Raw genomic sequence first — 16,920 nt, 5'->3', positions numbered from 1 at the left:
TGTTCCTTCCTTTATACAATCTCCTTTTGTATTAAATGAAGCTGGACCTTAGTAACCAAAAAGATGTGAAAATGATAATAGTGTCATTTTTTTCTTTTCCTGTACAAGGGATTAAACCCAGTGGCACTCTACAACTGAGTTATCCCTCACCTTTTATATTTTTTGAGACAGAGTCTCACTAAGTTGCTCAGGCTGGCCTTGAACTTAAATTCTCCCACTTCAGTCTCCCAAATCAACAGGGTGACTTCTGAAGCCCACTCAAAAAAGACAATTGCTCCTTCAACCTTGCTCCTTTCTGGATCGCTTTCTCTGGAGAAAGCCAGCTGCCATGTCATGAGGCTATTCAAGCAGTAGTATAGAAAGGTCCACATGGCCAAGAAATGAGGCCTCCTGCCAGATGTTAGCACTAACATGGTTAGCCTGTAAGTGAGCCATCACAAAAGCTATTCCTCCAGCCCCATGAAGACTACAAATAGCTGTAGCCCATGACATCCCAAGTCAGAGCCACACTGGCTAAGCCTCTTGCAAATATCTGACCCCCCCCCTCAAAAAATTATACAAGATAACAAATGTTTGTTGTTATCTTAAGCTACTAATTTTTTAGATAACTTCTTACATAGCATTAATTAACTAATATATATAAAACAGACACTTTTGGAGGAAGGTCCAGCAAATGCTGTTTTAACAAGCCCTCCAAGTGACTATAATAAACAATGAAGTTGGAAAATCAATGATCTAAGAGCAGGGTTTGGAAAATTTTCATTAAAGAGCCAGATGGTATTGGGCTAAGGCTATCGTTCAGTGGCAGAGCACTTGCCTAGCATGTGTGAAGCACTGGGTTTGATCCTTAGTACCATATAAAAGTAAATAAAGGCATTATGTCCATTTACAACTACAAAAAAAAAAAAAAAAGCTAGATGGTATTATTTTACACTTTGAAAGCCATTGGGTCCCTGCTACAAGTACTCAATTATAATGTGCCATCAGTCTTAAATAATATGTAAATACATAGGCTCATCTGTTTTCCAGCAATTATGCCACATAAGTCAGAAGATCAGAGCTGACTTATGTGGCATAATTCCCTGGACCTCAATCTAGAAAACAGACAATACAGAAGAAAAATATAGTAATATCAAATTAATCTCAAAAAAAATAAACCCTAAATACAAGCAGGAATGCCTACAGAATAACTAAATCTGTATTTCTTTTCTATCTTTCTTTCTCTTTTTTTTTTTTTTTTTTTGTGTGTGTGTGTGTGTGATAGTGGGCATTGAACCAGGGCACTTTACCACTGAGCCACATCCCTAGCCCTTTTTATGATTTTATTTGAAGAAATGGTCTCATTAAATTCCTTAGAGCCTTGTTAAGTTGCTGAGGCTGGCTTTTAACTTGGTGATCTTCCTGCCTCAGCCTCCCAAGCCACTAGGATTACAGATGTGCATCACCATGCCCATCCTAAATCTGCATTTCTAATAAGCACCCAGGTGATGCCCAAGATGTTACAGGTCTAGAATCCATGCTTTCAGATCACCTCCTTAGGGCATAAAGCCCACTGTTGAAATCATAGTTGCGAATAATAGTCAACAAAGAAATGAAATAAACACTAGAATTACAAGTCTAAGTTTGCTTCAGAAGAAATGATGCAGATTTCTGATAAACCACAAGGATTACCGAGCACTGGAAATGTGGCCAGACAAAACTGTTTGGTGCGGGCTGGGGTTGTAGCTTAATGGTAGAGTATGTGCTTTGCATGCTTGAGGCACTGGTTTTGATCCTCAGCACCACATAAAAATAAATAAATAAAGATATTGTGTCCATCTACAACTAAAAAAAAAAATATTAAGGGGCTGGGGTTGTGGCTCAGCAGTAGAGCGCTCGCCTAGCATGTGCGAGGCTCTGGGTTCGACCCTCAGTGCCACATAAAAATAAATAAAATAAAGATATTGTGTCCAACTACAACTGGACCTTGAACATGCTAGGCCAGCATTCTGCCAAATGAACTACATCCTTAGCCTTCTGCCTCAATTTCCTTAATTGTTAAATGAGGAAAATAATATCTGTTATAGGTTTGTTCTAATTATGAGATGATATTTAAAATTTACCTATGAAAAGTACTCTGCTAAATAGGAGGTGCCCATTGAATTGCTGATCTCATTATCATTTATTACCTGAATGTGAGAGTGACATGAACTCTCCACTTGATAGTTGTCCTTGAAAAAATATATATATTGTCACTTACCATAATTGTTTTTGGTTTTCTTTCCATTTTTTGGTTGTAGGGATTAAACCTAGGGTGCTCAACCACTGAGCCATATCCCCAGCCCTTTTTATTTTTATTATTATTATTATTTTTTAAATTTGAGACAAGATTTTGCTAAGTTACTTAGGGCCTCACTAACTTACTGAGGCTGGCCTTGAACTTGCAATTCTCTTGCCTCAGCTTCTTGAGCAGCTGGAATTATAAGCATGCAAAACCACCCTTGGTCTCCAAATTTGACTTTTAAAAAATGTATTTATTCATTTATTTTGGTGCTGGAGATTTAAAACCAGGGCTTTGTGAATGCTAAGCATACTCTCTACCCCTGAGTTCTACCCCTAGTTGACATTAGAAAATTTTAATCCATCCACTTCATTCCATCCTTCCCTACCCCAACCTCCTTTATTTTGTTAATTTATCAGGATATTACTGGCTCTTTCCTTTCTGGTGAGTCTCTCTTATTTCAAGAGTTCTTGACATTGCATGGTGTATTGCAGATCATGTGAGCACTCTGCATTTTGTTGTAACTATACATCTATAGCAAGAAATTGTTTCCCACTAAGGAGCATTTCCCTCTTCAGCATTTTCCTGCAGAAATTTGTGGGTTGTCTGACAACAAACTTCCACTAGTAATCATTATATTAGCTCTGCTCTTGGAGAAAATATTACTAACTTCTACAAATCAGAGCTTTTATAAGCAATAACACCTTCTTATATAAATACTTCCAAAGAACAAAGAGGAAATACTTAATATGTGTTTGGAGGCCATCATAAAATTGATATAAAACCTGAAAAAAACATGAGCCGGGCACAGTTGCACAAGCCTGTAATCCCAGCAGCAGGGGAGCCTGAAGCAGGAGGATGGAGAGTTCAAAGCCAGCCTCAGCAAAAGCAAGGCGCTAAGCAACTCAGTAAGACCCTGTCTCTAAATAAAATATAAAATGGGCTGGGGATGAGGCTCAGTGGTCAAGTTCCCCTGAGTTTTAATTTCTGGTACCAAAAAAAAAAAGGGGGGGGGAGAAAAAAAAGAACAAATAATTTCTACAAATTAATACAGCAGAAACAAACTATTTTTTGTTCCGGAGGATTGAACTCAGAGCCTCACATGTGCTAAACACCTTCTCTACCACTGAACTACACACCTAGTTTCCCCTATTGTGTTTTTTTCAATATCTTTATTTTTTTTTTCATTTATTTTTCTGCGGTGCAGAGGATCGAACTCAGTCCCTCACACCTTCGAGGCAAGTGTCTACCACTGAACTACAGCCCCAGCCCCTCGTCTATTGTTTTTTAATGGACAAGACAGAAACATGCACTTAAATATATGTATATGCATATATATGTGTGTGTGTATTATATATATATAAGTCATCAAAAAACATGAAAAGATGCTTAATATCATCAGTCAGTAGAAAAATACAAATTAAAACCACAATGAATCAGACACAGTGGTACACACCTGTAATCCCAGTGGCTCGGGAGGCTGAGACAGGAGGATTATGGGTTCAAAGCCAGCCTCAGCAAAAGTGAGGCACTAGCCGGGCATGGTGTGCATACCTGTAATCCCAGCAGCTGAGGAGGTTGAGATAGGAGAATCACCAGTTCAAGGCCAGCCTCAGCAATGGTGAGGCACTAAGCAACTCAGTGAGACCCTGTCTCTAAATAAAATACAAAATAGGGCTGGGGATGTGACTCAGTAGTTGAGAGCCCTTGAGTTCAACTCCCAGCACCCATTTAAAAAAACAAATCAAAACAATGAAATACCACTACACTTGCCCACTTAATACTAAGAAGGAAAAACCAAATAAAACATTGCTAATAATGTAAGGTGCTGATGAGGCTATGGTGACACAGCTGATGAAATTTTTTTAAATATTTATTTTTTAGTTGTAGTTGGACATAATACCTTTAATTTATATATATATATATATATATATATATATATATATATATATATATATATATTTTTTTTTTTTTTTTTTTTTTTTTTTTTTTTTTTAATGTAGTGCTGAGGTCCAAACCCAGGGTCTCACAGGTGCGAGGTGAGCACTCTACCGCTGAGCTAAAACCCCAGCCCAGCTGATGGAATGTTAAGTGGTACAACTATCCTGTAAAACCTCTTGACAAAAATCTATAAAGGCACTGACCTATCAATTTCACTAATAAATGTGTATCACTCAGAATCAAATGCATATGCATACCAAAAGACATGCACAAAAGCCATAATGAGTAACAACCCTAATATGCACAATAGAATGGATAAACTGTGGCATATTCACATAGTGGAAAAAAGTAAATTACTGCTATATGCAACAATATAGGTGATCTCACAGATACAACGGTTGATTTAAAGAAGTCAGGCCAGGCTGAAAGGGTAGATACGCTCTGCTTGCCAGAAGACCTGGGCTACCCCATGCCTCCCAAAATGCTGCAGGTATGAAAGAGACAAGTGCCTTGAAACAAAAAGATACTTCTAAAAGGAAAGCAGAATTAGAAGCAGCTGTGAAAAAGAAGGCTGAGTTTAAGAGAAAAGCTTCTACATATTATGGAACAACTTTCAGAAGAAAATTCTTCTTACAGAATTTCTAATGGAGTGTGTATGTGCTAACAAATTATTAGTTTTGTAGTACAACACCTTCAAATCTCCGTAAAATGAAACTTCCCTGTATTATTGAAATTAAATTTTTTCTCAGTCATTAAATGTAGGTAATATGCTTTATAATTCATGCTTTTTAGCTCAATTCACAATAGCTCAGCTATGGAACTAACCTAGGTGTCCTTCAACAGATAAATGGATAAAGAAAATGTGGTACATATACACAATGGAATATTACTCAGCTATAAGGAAGAATAAAATTATGGCATTTGCCGGTAAATGGATGGAACTAGAGAATATCATGCTAAGTGAAATAAGCCAATCCCCAAAAACCAAAGGCCAAATGTTCTCTCTGATATGCAGATGCTGACTTCACAATGGGGAATTACCAGATTGGACAGGGCAGAGTGGGGGGAAGCGAGGAGGGATGGGAATGGGAAAGACAGTAGAATAAATTGGATATAACTTTCCTATGCTTGTATATGAATACACAACCAGTATAACTCCACATTATATACATCCATAAAAATGGAAAGTCATACTCCCTGTATGTATGTCAAAATGCAACCTACTGTCATGTATAACTAAAAAGAACAAAATTTTTAAAAATAAAAATAAATAATAATTCATGCATTTCAGTGGTGTACACCTTTAATTCCAGCAAATTGAGAGGCTAAGGCAGAAGGATCACAAGTTCAAAGCCAGCCTTGACAACTTAGTGAGACCCAGCCTCAAAATTAAAAATAAAAAAGGGCTTATGGGGGCTGGGATATGGCTCAAGCGGTAGCGCACTCCCCTGGCATGTGTGCAGCCCGGGTTCGATCCTCAGCACCACATACAAACAAAGATGTTGTGTCCGCCAAAAACTAAAAAATAAATATTAAAATTCTCTCTCTCTCAAAAAAAGGGGCTTATGATGTGACTCAGTGGTAGGTGCCTCTGGGTTCAATCCCTGGTACCAAAAAATAAATAAATAAAATAATCAACTATCATAATATTCATTGCTGTATAATGACTTTAGCCCCCCCAAAAAAATGCTGATTTTTTTTTTTTAACATATAAGGAGCCAGATTCAAGTGGGATAGGGAGTGGAAGCATGAGAGGGAACATACAAACTCTAAATAGGGCAGAGGGGTTGGAGGGAAAGGGAAGGGGCATGGGGTAATTAATGACGGTGGAATGTGATGATCATTACTAACCAAAGTACATGTATGAAGACATGAATTGGTGTGAATATACTATGTATACAACCAGAGGTGTGAAAAATTGTGCTCTACATATATAATAAGAATTGTAATGCATCCTGCTATCATATTTTTACATAAATTTACATAAAATTTTACATAAAAAAATAAAAATAGCAAGTATACAGCAAGATGTCTATAGTTAATGTGTGTGTGTGTGTATATATATATTTTTTTGGGGGTGGGGGTGCAGGATTGAACTCAGGGGCATTCGACCATTGAGCCACATCCCAGCCCTATTCTGTATTCAGAGACAGGATCTCACTGAGTTGCTTAGCACCTCACTTTTGTTGAGGCTGGCTTTGAACTTGCAATCCTCTTGACTCAGCCTCTTGACCTGATGGGATTACCATGTGCACCACCTCGCCCAGCTAAAATAATGTATATTTAAAATTACTGAAAGAGTGAATTTTAAATGTTCTTACCACAAAGAAGTATGTTAGGTGATGGATTTGCTCTGATTTGTTCATTCCAAAATGTGTATGTGTATTGAAATATTATTTTGTACCCCATAAATGCATATAATTACTTTCTGAGACAGGTTTTTTTTTTAATTTTATTTTTTAGTTTTCGGCGGACACAACATCTTTGTTTATATGTGGTGCTGAGGATCGAACCCAGGCCACACACATGCCAGGTGAGCGTGCTACTGCTTGAGCCACATCTCCAGCCCCATATAATTATTTTCTGTCAATAAAAATAAAACTTAAAAATTTAAGAAAAGTAAAATAAAAAAAATAAGTCAGACATAGGTAGGCATAGTGGTGCATGCTTTATTCCCAGAAACTCAGGAGGCTAAGGCAGGAGAATTGCAAATTGGAGGCCTTAGCAACTTAGAGACCCTGTCTCAAAAAAAAAATTAAAAAAAAATTAAAAGGGCTGGAAATGTAGCTCAGTGATAGAAGAACATCCCTGGTTCAATTTCCAGCAACCTCCACCTCAAAACAGTCAGATAGACACAAAAGAACATGTACTGCATGATTCTGTTTATTTGAGGTTTAAATAGATACCAGTCAAACATTGGTTACCCTTGGACAAGAGTGGGCAAATATGTTCTTAAAAGGAACACAAGGGCCAGGAGTGGTGACACATACATGTAATCTCAGTGACTTGGGAGGGTGAGGTAAGATTGCAACTTTGAGGCCATGCTCAGCAACTTAGTGAGACCCTTTCTCAAAAGAAAAAAGAAACAAGACTGGGGATGTAGCTCATTGGTAAAGCATCCCTGGGTTCAATTCCCAGTACCAAAATATAAAATAATAAAAAATTTAAGGCTGGGGATATAGCTCAGTTGGTAGAGTGATTGCCTCTCATGCAAAAGGCCCTGGGGTTCAATCCCCAACATCACAAAAAATTTTTAAAAATTTAAAAAGAGGACACAAGGAAACCTTTGGTGGTGTGAAAAATGTTCCTAACCTTCACCATCTTCATCTGAGTAATAACTATCCAAGTGTGTAGCATCTGAAAATTCATCAAGCTACAGTTAAGACTTGTGTACTTTTATTTTTTAATTGTAGTTGGACACAATATTTTATTTATTTACTTTTATGTGGTGCTGAGGATCGAACCCATGGCCTCGCACATGCTAGGCGAGCACTCTACCACTGAGCCACAATCCCAGCCCAGACTTGTGCACTTTTATCTTTACTTGAAAAGAAAAGAAATATGGACAAGGCATGGTAGCTCACACCTGGAATCCAGGCTACTTAGGAGGCCAAGTCCAGAGGATTGCAAGTTCAAGGCAAGACTGGCCCTCTTAGTAATAAGACCTCGTTTCAAAATAAAAAATAGAAAGGACTAGGGATGCAGAGGAGTGGATCTCTCCTGGGTTCAATTCCAAATACAAGGAAGAAATGCAGGCAGGCAAACAACTTAAAGCCACAAAACTTGATCACTGACTATAAGCATAGGTGGCAAAAAATGAGTGGTAAAGAATAAGCAAGTAAGGATAGGCAGGTAAAGGACATAGGTGAGGATTAATGTTGGGTTTGTTGTTTAGATGACAGGCTGGCTGGGGATAACATTCTACTGGAAATAAAGAAGTCTGGAATCTGTAAATAATAACCTTCTCTTTGGATCTGTGGAGTTTGAGAGGCCTCCGGATTATATAGAGATGCCCAGCAGAGAACTGGCCATTAAGATCTAAAGTAGGGCAGAGGTCAGACTACAGAGCCAGAGTCAAACTTTCCAGATAGAAGAGATCAATTATCAAGACCAAGAAGAAGTGAAGACAATAACATAACAAGAAGAATGGACACCTTCACTGGGCACATGCCTGGAATCCCAATGTTTCATGAGGCTGAGACAGGAGGATCACAAGTTCAAGGCCAGCCTTAGCAACTTAGCAAGATCCTGTCTCATAATAAAGAGCTGGAGATGTGGCTCAGTGATTAAGCATTCCTGGGTTCACTCCCCAATTCCAAATAAATGGACACCTTGACAGCAGTAAGAGAATGAATACTCCATGGAGAAGACACACAAAAAAAGAAACCACAGAAAAAAGAAACCAAACAAGAAGACATTCCAGGGGAGACTGCACATGAATGTCAATTAGCCAGGTGTGGTGGCATACATCTGTAATTCCAGCAATTCAGGAGGCTGAGGGAGGAGAATCCCAAGTTTGAGGCCAGCCAGGGCAATTTAATAAGACCCTGTCTCAAAATTTAAAACATAAGAAAAGCAACTAAAAAAGGGCTGGAGAAGTGGCTGAGTGGTAGAGTGCCCCTGGATCCAATCCTTAGTACCACAGTAAATAAATAAAACAGGAGTGTCAACTGGACAGAATGCTCAACTAAAGTAAGGTCTAAAGTATTCCTGATATTTGCCATGATAAGATCACTGATGTCCCCCTTAAGACAGATCCAAAAGTTATACAGTTTAAAACATAAAGAGAAATAAAGAGAAATTTGACAGAAAATATAACTTTCACCTATTTGCTGTACAATCTGCACATGATATTTAAGAACTTTACCTAAAGGTGATATAATCCATTCTTTATTGCAAATAACCCAGGTTCTATGCCCGGATAGAACCAGACCATCAGAGAGAGGTCTACAGGATCAAGGTGTTTCAGTCCTTAGAGTTCTCCTTTGTAGCAATTATAGGCAGCATGCTGCACTGATTTCCAGTCATCACTGAATAATTACGTAAGTGACCTAGAGGAAGACCAGGAAAAGAACATTGATTGTACTTCAATCCCAAGAACTCTTAAGGTCCCATGAGAAATTCCTGATAATTTATTTTAATGGCCAATGCAAATCACATAACAGAGAATATCTGCACTATTGCTGCGAACTTCAGAAAGACAGATCAATTTGCCTTAAGATCATGGAACCTATTTCTATGCAACATTTTGTCCTGATATTGATGTTGATCTTTTTTTAATATTTATTTTTTAATTGTAGTTGGACACAACACCTTTATTTTATTTATATATATATGGTGCTGAGGATTGAACCCAGGGCCTTGCATGTGCCACAACCCCAGCCACCACCACCCCTTTTTTTTATACTGGGGATTTAACTCAGGGGCAATTTACCACTAAGCTACATCCCTAGGCCTTTTTATTTTGGGACAGGGTCTCCCTAAGTTGTTCAGGTCCTCCCTAAGGTGCTGAGGCTGGCCTTGAACTTAAAATCCTTCTGTTTCAGACTCCGGATCTGCTGGTGTTACAGGTGTGCACCACCACACCCAGCTTACTATTGATCTTGTCTACTTTCCCTGAAGCTGATTTTCATCTATTTCTACATTTGCATTCTTACTTAAGACCTCATAAACAAAGTAGGAAATAAGAAATAAACTATTTACCTCAGACCTGCTCGTTTTCTGCTGCTCCAGGAAACAGGCAGGGTGAGCTGGAGAAGAAAGAATGGATCACAAAAGGTTTGATTTGCTTAAAAGCTCAAGATAATAAAATGTCTTCCTGTGGGAGAATGTCCTTTGGCCCTTAATTACCTTGACAATACTTTGTCTTTAAACTGAAACTGATTTTTTTGGGGGGGAGGGGGGTACCAGGTTCAATACTAGGTTCATGATATTCGCCATGAGGTCATTGCTTTCCCCCTTAAGCAGATCCAAAAGTTATACAGTTTAAAACATAAAGAGAAATAAAGAGACATTTGACAGAAAATATAACTTTCACCTATCTGCTGTACAATCTGTGGATAAGTACAAGGGGTAATTATCCACTGAGCCACCCTTCCAGCCTTTTTTGTTGTTGTTGTTGTTGTATTTTTATTTAGAGACAGGGTCTCACTGAATTGCTTAGGCCCTTACTAAATTGAAATCCTCCAGCCTTAGGATTACAGGCTTGCACCACCACATCCAGCTTGAAACTGATTTTGACTTAACTATGTCAGAAATTCTGACTAATGGCTTAGGCACTAATGAATGTGATAACCTGGATCTTCACCCTCTGAAGCTCAGTGGCTTTCATCTTTCATATTGGGCAGAAAGCAGTAATCCAGGAAGCTCTTCCCTGTCTATATGACAGAATGGAGGAAACACCCATATCTCTCAAGGCCACCAGGGGTAAGAGTCATAGTATGAGAGCCCCTTGAGGATCTGTAAAAAGCAGACAAACTTGAAAGGAATCAAAGGTTGTTGGGTGGGAAGTGGGAGCGGAATTAAGTTTTTCTTAATGGTAGGTGGTATTCCCCCCACACACACCAGGTTCTCTCACATCCTTAATTGAAGTGACATTCCTGGACAGAACTGCCTTCAGCCTGAGCCCTAGCTCACCTCTTTCTTCTGAAACTTGGCACAAACCTCCCATTGTCTTAGTTTGGGTGGCCTGTTTCTAGACATGCAAACCTAGAATCTGCTCTTTCCCAGCAGGGTTTTCTGCTCCACTCAGATGGTCCATTCCACAGGTGGCTTCCTCCTCACTTAACGAGAGCTGCTTGGTTCCTAAGAACCAGGATGTGGGGCTAGGGGACAAAATAATTTTAGTTGGAACCTACACCTTGGGAACCTGAATCTTGAGCTGACTGGGCAGTTCAAACCACAAGTGCTGCACCTAGCAGGTTGTACCCAACCGGTCGTTTGAGCGCGAGGGTTCCCGGCAATGCCCACTAGGGCGCGCATATCCTCCGCACAGGAGGCAAAAGCGGCCACTACCGCTCACCAGACAGTCATCCTTCCGCCTGCCCGCCATCTCCTACACGACAGAGGGCCAAGTTGGAGCCACCCACCGCACCCGTCCAAGAGCTTTGTACGAGCTCGGCTGGCCTTTGATCCAGGTCGCACCCTGACCACGATACTCATGCGTGTCCCGGGTCTGAGCCGCGCATGCGCATGAGTGCCTGTCTCTGGTTCCCGCGCAGTACGCGCCCGGGATCTGGAGGAGCTGTTTCCCGTCGGGCTCCGCGGCAATAGCCGCGCCTCCATCCGGCCGAGGGAGGAGCTGTGTCCGCCGGGCCAGGAGGCTTTGCGCCTGGCGTTTTCGGCTAGTTCCGTGTTTACCTGGCTCCACCGGAAAGGACGGCAGCGGCGCAAGCCTCGCGGAGAAAAACTGTCCATAACAGCAATGTTGCTTTCAGGAAAGCAGAGCAGCGTGGTGCCGGTGGTTTTGTAGTTAGTAGTAACGAAGACAGTAAAATGCCTCAAAATTATTTTTAATACACAAAACCTGGGAGATCAGTAAAAATGCACGCAAACTAAAAAGAAAATGGCTGAGATTATAGCTTAGTGATAGAGCACTTGCCCAGCATGAGACGCCTATGGGCTTGGGATACAGCACGGTTGGTAGCGTACTTTCCTGGCATGCACAAGGCTTGAGTTCTAATCCCCAGCATCACTTAAAAAAAAAAAAAAAAAAAAAAAAGTAGGAGGCCCTTAGTGAGCTCTTCAGCACCACCAAAGTAAGTAGAATGACTGTGACACCCAACCTCACCTAACAACTTTTACAAAAAATGCGATTTAGAGCATAAAGAGGATCGCAATTCAAGACCAGACTGAGAAATTTAGGAAGATCTTGTCTCAAAATAAATAAATAAAAATAGATAAATAAAAGGCCTGGGAATATAGCTTAGTAGTAGTGAGTTCCAGGGTTCAATCTCCAGTACTAGGGGGGCGGCAGAGGGTGAAGGGGAGGTGCGGGCTGGCGGGGGAGGGGGGGGGGAAGGGGGACCGACGACATAATTACTATGGCATGTTTTCAAAAAACAATATATTTCCAACAATAAAAATTAATTTAAAAAAAAAAAAAATATATATATATATATATATATATATATATATATATATATATATATATATATATACCGAATCAGGGCGGCACGCATGCCAGGCGAGCGCGCTACCGCTTGAGCCACATCCCCAGCCCAACTACACTGAATATATAAAATAGATCTTGTATTAGTAAATTTTCCAATACTATGAAAAAATACCTGGCATGTGTGTGGCCCAGGTTCGATCCTCAGCACCACATACAAACAAATGTTGTGTCCGCCGAAAAACTGAAAAATAAATATTAAAATTCTCTCTCTCTTAAAAAAAAAAAAAAGAAAAAATTAAAAAAAAAAAAAGAGTGTGGGCGCACTGGAAATGCTGGAGAGTGCTTTCAGGCTGGCTGGGGAGTCCTTGTCCCCGTCAAGTTGGTGGTGGAGCGAGTACAGAGGTTCACCTGTAATCCCAGCCACCTCGGAGGCTAAGTCAGGAGGATAACAAGTTCAAGACCAACCTTAGCAGGAACCACCTAATTTCAACTGGCTGAGCACAGTCCTGCTCTTCATGGAGAGCAGGTGCTTCATTTCTGTTCTGAGCTGCAAATGAACTGAATAAACCATGCTGAGCCAGTCTGCTCCTGGCCTGGCTGAAGCTACACCCAGCAAAGAGAACCTGTGGAGATGGGAGAGCCAGCAGTCATCTCAGGCTTCCCTTGGAGCTGGTGCAGCCCTCCATACTCAACCCTGGGTGGGTAGCCAAACCATGGAATAGAGCGACCAATAGGAAGAGGTAGCAGGGTACCCAGCCTGGGGCATCATCTTTGGGGTCATGGTGACCCTAGACTTGCCTGGGGTACTGGGCAGATACTATCTACTCATGAGTTCTTGTGTCATCAAATGTGTTGTTTTTGAGAAAACCATATTTCTTGTTCCCTTAAGTGTTGTGAGGGTGAGTGTTGAAGACCCTGCCACTCTCAATAAAGACCTGGCCTGGAGCTGTGCTATGTGGGCTAACTAGGCTGGACTCCTCAGCCTGTCAACCCTATACCTGGGCTAAAAAAAAAAAGATCCCAAGTTCAAAGCCAGCCTCAGCATTTAGCAAGTCCCTGTTCAAAAATTTAAATTAGAAAGGGTTGGGGATGTAATTCAGTGGTTAAGTGCCCCTGAGTTCAATCCCTGGAATCTTCACACACACACACACACACACTCCAAAAAATTAAAAACTGATGATAGTCCCAGCCAGGCATGGTGATGCTCACCTGTAATCCCAGCCACCTGGGAGGCTAAGTCAGGAGGATAACAAGTTAAAGACCAACCTCAGTAATTTAGGCTATCTCAAAACAAAAAATTTCAAAAAAACCTATCTCAAAATAAAAATAAAAAGGGTAGGGCTGGGGATGTGGCTCAGTAGTAAAGGATCCCTGGGTTAAATCTCCAGTATCCTCACATGCCTAAACTGCCAAAGCTAGCCTTGGCAATTTGGATTTCTTAAGTAGTAAACAAAGGTTTACTACTTGCATGATGAGATTTTTTTGGGAGAACAGGATGGCTCCCAAATAGGCTCCAGAATAAAGTGATAACAGGAAAAATGACTCACTTCAAGGTGTTACTGTGGTTAATGGGTATGGCAAAAATGAGGGCTCCAATGCACACGCTGGCTTGTGTGGCTCTAACTTCCCTTCAAATCCAAACCTGGGAGTGTCTGGGCTTTCCTATAGGCTGTCAATGTGGAGAGCAAAGGAGAGGGGAAGAGGTGGGGCTTCAAAGCTGTCAAATGTCAAATACAAAGTCATACTCTAGTACATGAACGCATTAGACAAAAATAAAATAATTAAAAGGAAATATTGGCCAACAAAGATGACACTGCTGGAAAGAAAGAAAAGGGATACCACAAGACACAAATTTCAAAATGAATGTAAGTGGGCTGGGTGCGGTAACTGCATACCTGTAATTCCAGCCACTCTGGAGGTTGAGGCAAGAAGATTACAAGTTCAAGGCCAGCCTCAGCAATTTAGCAAGACCCTCATCAACTTAGTGACACCCTGTCTCAAAATTATAAAAAGCAGAAATAGGACTGGGGATGTAGCTCAGTGGCAAAACATCCTTGGGTTAAATCCCTAGTATCAAAATATATATATGGAGAAACAGAAGAAATAGCTGAGGGGGGACAATACTAACATTGCCATCTGCTGTCAGAGGGACTAAGTGAAAGGAAACTAATAAATGAATGAGGAAAGTGATTGCTACAAAAAGGATGTCTCAGAGTAAGTGATACTGTTTTCCTGGTTTAGGTTTTTGTTGTTGTTGTTTGTAGTAATAGGGACAAAACCCAGGTCCTGATGATAATAGTAGTGATGATAGTACTAATATTGCATACACCATAAGGGAGGTACTTTTAGGATATATTTCAGTTACTATCACTTCAACATAATCCTAAAGGGTTTAACTAATAAAACATTTTATGATTTTTTAAAATATATTTTGGATATGTGACCCATGCTGAGTTAATGTACAAATATGAGTTTTCAACTAAAGTTCATTGTATTTGCATATGAATATCCAGTTACAATATCATTTGTTAGAAGACTCTTCTTTTCAGTTGAATTGCTACCTTCTTTGTCAAAAATCAATTGGCACCCACATTTGCATTCTCAACAACTCAGGAAATTGAGGCAGGAGGATGCAAGTTCAAGGTCAGTCTAGGAAACCAGGTGAGACCCTTTATCAAAATAGAAAATAAGGGGCTGGGGTTGTGGCTCAGGGTAGAGGGCTCACCTAGCATATGTGAGGCCCTGGGTTCAATCCTCAGCACCACATAAAAAAATAAATAAATAAAGGTATCGGGTTCAACTACAACTAAAAAATAAATATTAAAAAAAATTTAAAATAGGGGGCTGGGGATGTGGCTCAAGCAGTAGCGCGCTCGCCTGGCATGCGTGCGGCCCGGGTTTGATCCTCAGCACCACATAGAAACAAAGATGTTGTGTCCGCCGAAAACTAAAAAATAAATATTAAAAAATTCTGTCTCTTTAAAAAAAATTTTTTTTAAATACAAAGAGTTTAGGATGGGGCTGGGGTTATGGCTCAGTGGTTGAGTGCTCGCCTAGCTCATTGGAGGTGCTGGGTTCAATCCTCAGCACCATGTAAAAATAAATAAATAAAATAAAGGTATTTTGTCCAATTACAACTAAAAAAATATTAAAAAAAAAAAAAAAAAGAGTTTAGGATGCAGTTCAGAGACTGCACCGTGAATTCAATCCCCAGCACAGAAATAAATAAACACATTGACCAGCCAGCATGTGGCACAATCCTGTAACCCCAGCTACTTGCAAGGCTACAGCAAGAAGATCACAAGTTCAAGGCCAGCCTCAGCAACTTAGGGAGATATGGACTTAAAATAAAATAATAATGTCTGGGTATGTAGCTCAGTGGTACAGCACCTGCTTGGCAAGCATGAGGTCTTAAATTCCATTCCCAGCACTACACACTACAAAAAAAAAAAAGTGTCAATTTCTGAACTCTATTCTGCCCCACTGGTCTATCTCCTCACCAATATTATGCTACCTTGATTACTCTAACTTCATTTCTTAAAATTGGTGATTCCTCCAACTATTCGTCTTCTTCAAAATGGTTGTGGCTGGCTACTCAATCCTTTTGTGTTTTTTTCATTATATACTGTCCTTCTTTATTCCCGGTAATTTTCATTGTTCTAATGTCTACTCTGTTTAATATTATTAGAGCCATATCAAATTTCTTCTGCTTATTGTTTACATGTTATTTCTTTTTCATCTTTTTTTTTTTTTTTCCTTTTCAGTGCTGGGGATTGAACCCAGGGCCTTGAGCATGAGGCAAGCACTCTACCAACTGAGCTATATCCTCATCCCCATCGCCTCATCTTTAAACTCTCTCTATAGTCATACATATAATGACTTTCTTGCTTCCTACCCCCTTTCTTGACCATGCCTTTTGTCACAGAAATCCTTCCTAAATGAACTGCAAGGCACATCTATAAATTATATACCCTAAGTACACAACAAAGTTGGGTCATGGGTTTCTTGGGTTTTTTTAATCCATTTTGACAATTTCTGCCATTAATTGGTGTGTTTATGCCATTTATGTTGTGTTCCTAAAAGAGTTTAAAATAGAAAGCTTAAGACTGCTCTTAGAAAGGCCTGCTTACAAGGATGGCTCCTGGCTGGTCTTTGAGAACTTAATGGTAAACAGAGGCTCATACTTTGCCTAAATGATAAAGATAGCTCACTTGCCTACATTGTACAGTGTACATTATGATGAACACCTGCATGCCTTCCAGATGCCTGGAAGCTCACTGACTACTGTCAGTCACACCAGCATTCTATGCCTACATGGCTAGCTCTCAATAAGGATCCAAGAGACTGGGCATATCTCAATGGCACAGTCCTTGCCTAAAGTGCCTAAGTGTGGGAAGCCATTCTCGAATGTGATTGGGCACCTCCCTGATTGGGTGTGAGGTGTTCTGGCCAAACTGTGTCCGAGCTAATCCCCACCCTCTCCAGGTGCGAGAGCCTGTCCGTGTGAGGGTATGACCCTGACCTGGAATCACTGACCCTGACCTTGGAATGCTGCCCCCCTCGACCTTCATTGGATGGAATTTTCCCCTGAATTTCTTGTTCCCCA

At 40.3% G+C, this 16,920-nt stretch overlaps 1 long non-coding RNA gene across 2 annotated transcripts in view; it reads right to left on the bottom strand.

The window, feature by feature from the left end:
- The window catches only part of LOC143380937 (uncharacterized), a 63,302-nt gene extending 51,877 nt beyond the window's left edge, over positions 1–11,425 (bottom strand). Inside the window, exons 1-3 of one of the 2 annotated variants that reach the window (XR_013088762.1) lie at positions 11,223–11,425; positions 9,905–9,951; positions 9,076–9,252 (exon numbers count right to left, since the gene is read on the bottom strand). This is a non-coding gene — a long non-coding RNA (uncharacterized LOC143380937). Of the gene's footprint in view, positions 1–9,075; positions 9,253–9,904; positions 9,952–11,222 lie in introns of those variants that run through there. The other variant, XR_013088761.1, reaches the window with a different exon arrangement.
- Between the last annotated feature and the right edge of the window lie 5,495 nt (positions 11,426–16,920).

The sequence above is a fragment of the Callospermophilus lateralis genome, chromosome 15, assembly GCF_048772815.1.
Source record: "Callospermophilus lateralis isolate mCalLat2 chromosome 15, mCalLat2.hap1, whole genome shotgun sequence".
Lineage (NCBI taxonomy): Eukaryota > Metazoa > Chordata > Mammalia > Rodentia > Sciuridae > Callospermophilus > Callospermophilus lateralis.
This window is presented reverse-complemented; position numbering and strand designations above follow the sequence as displayed.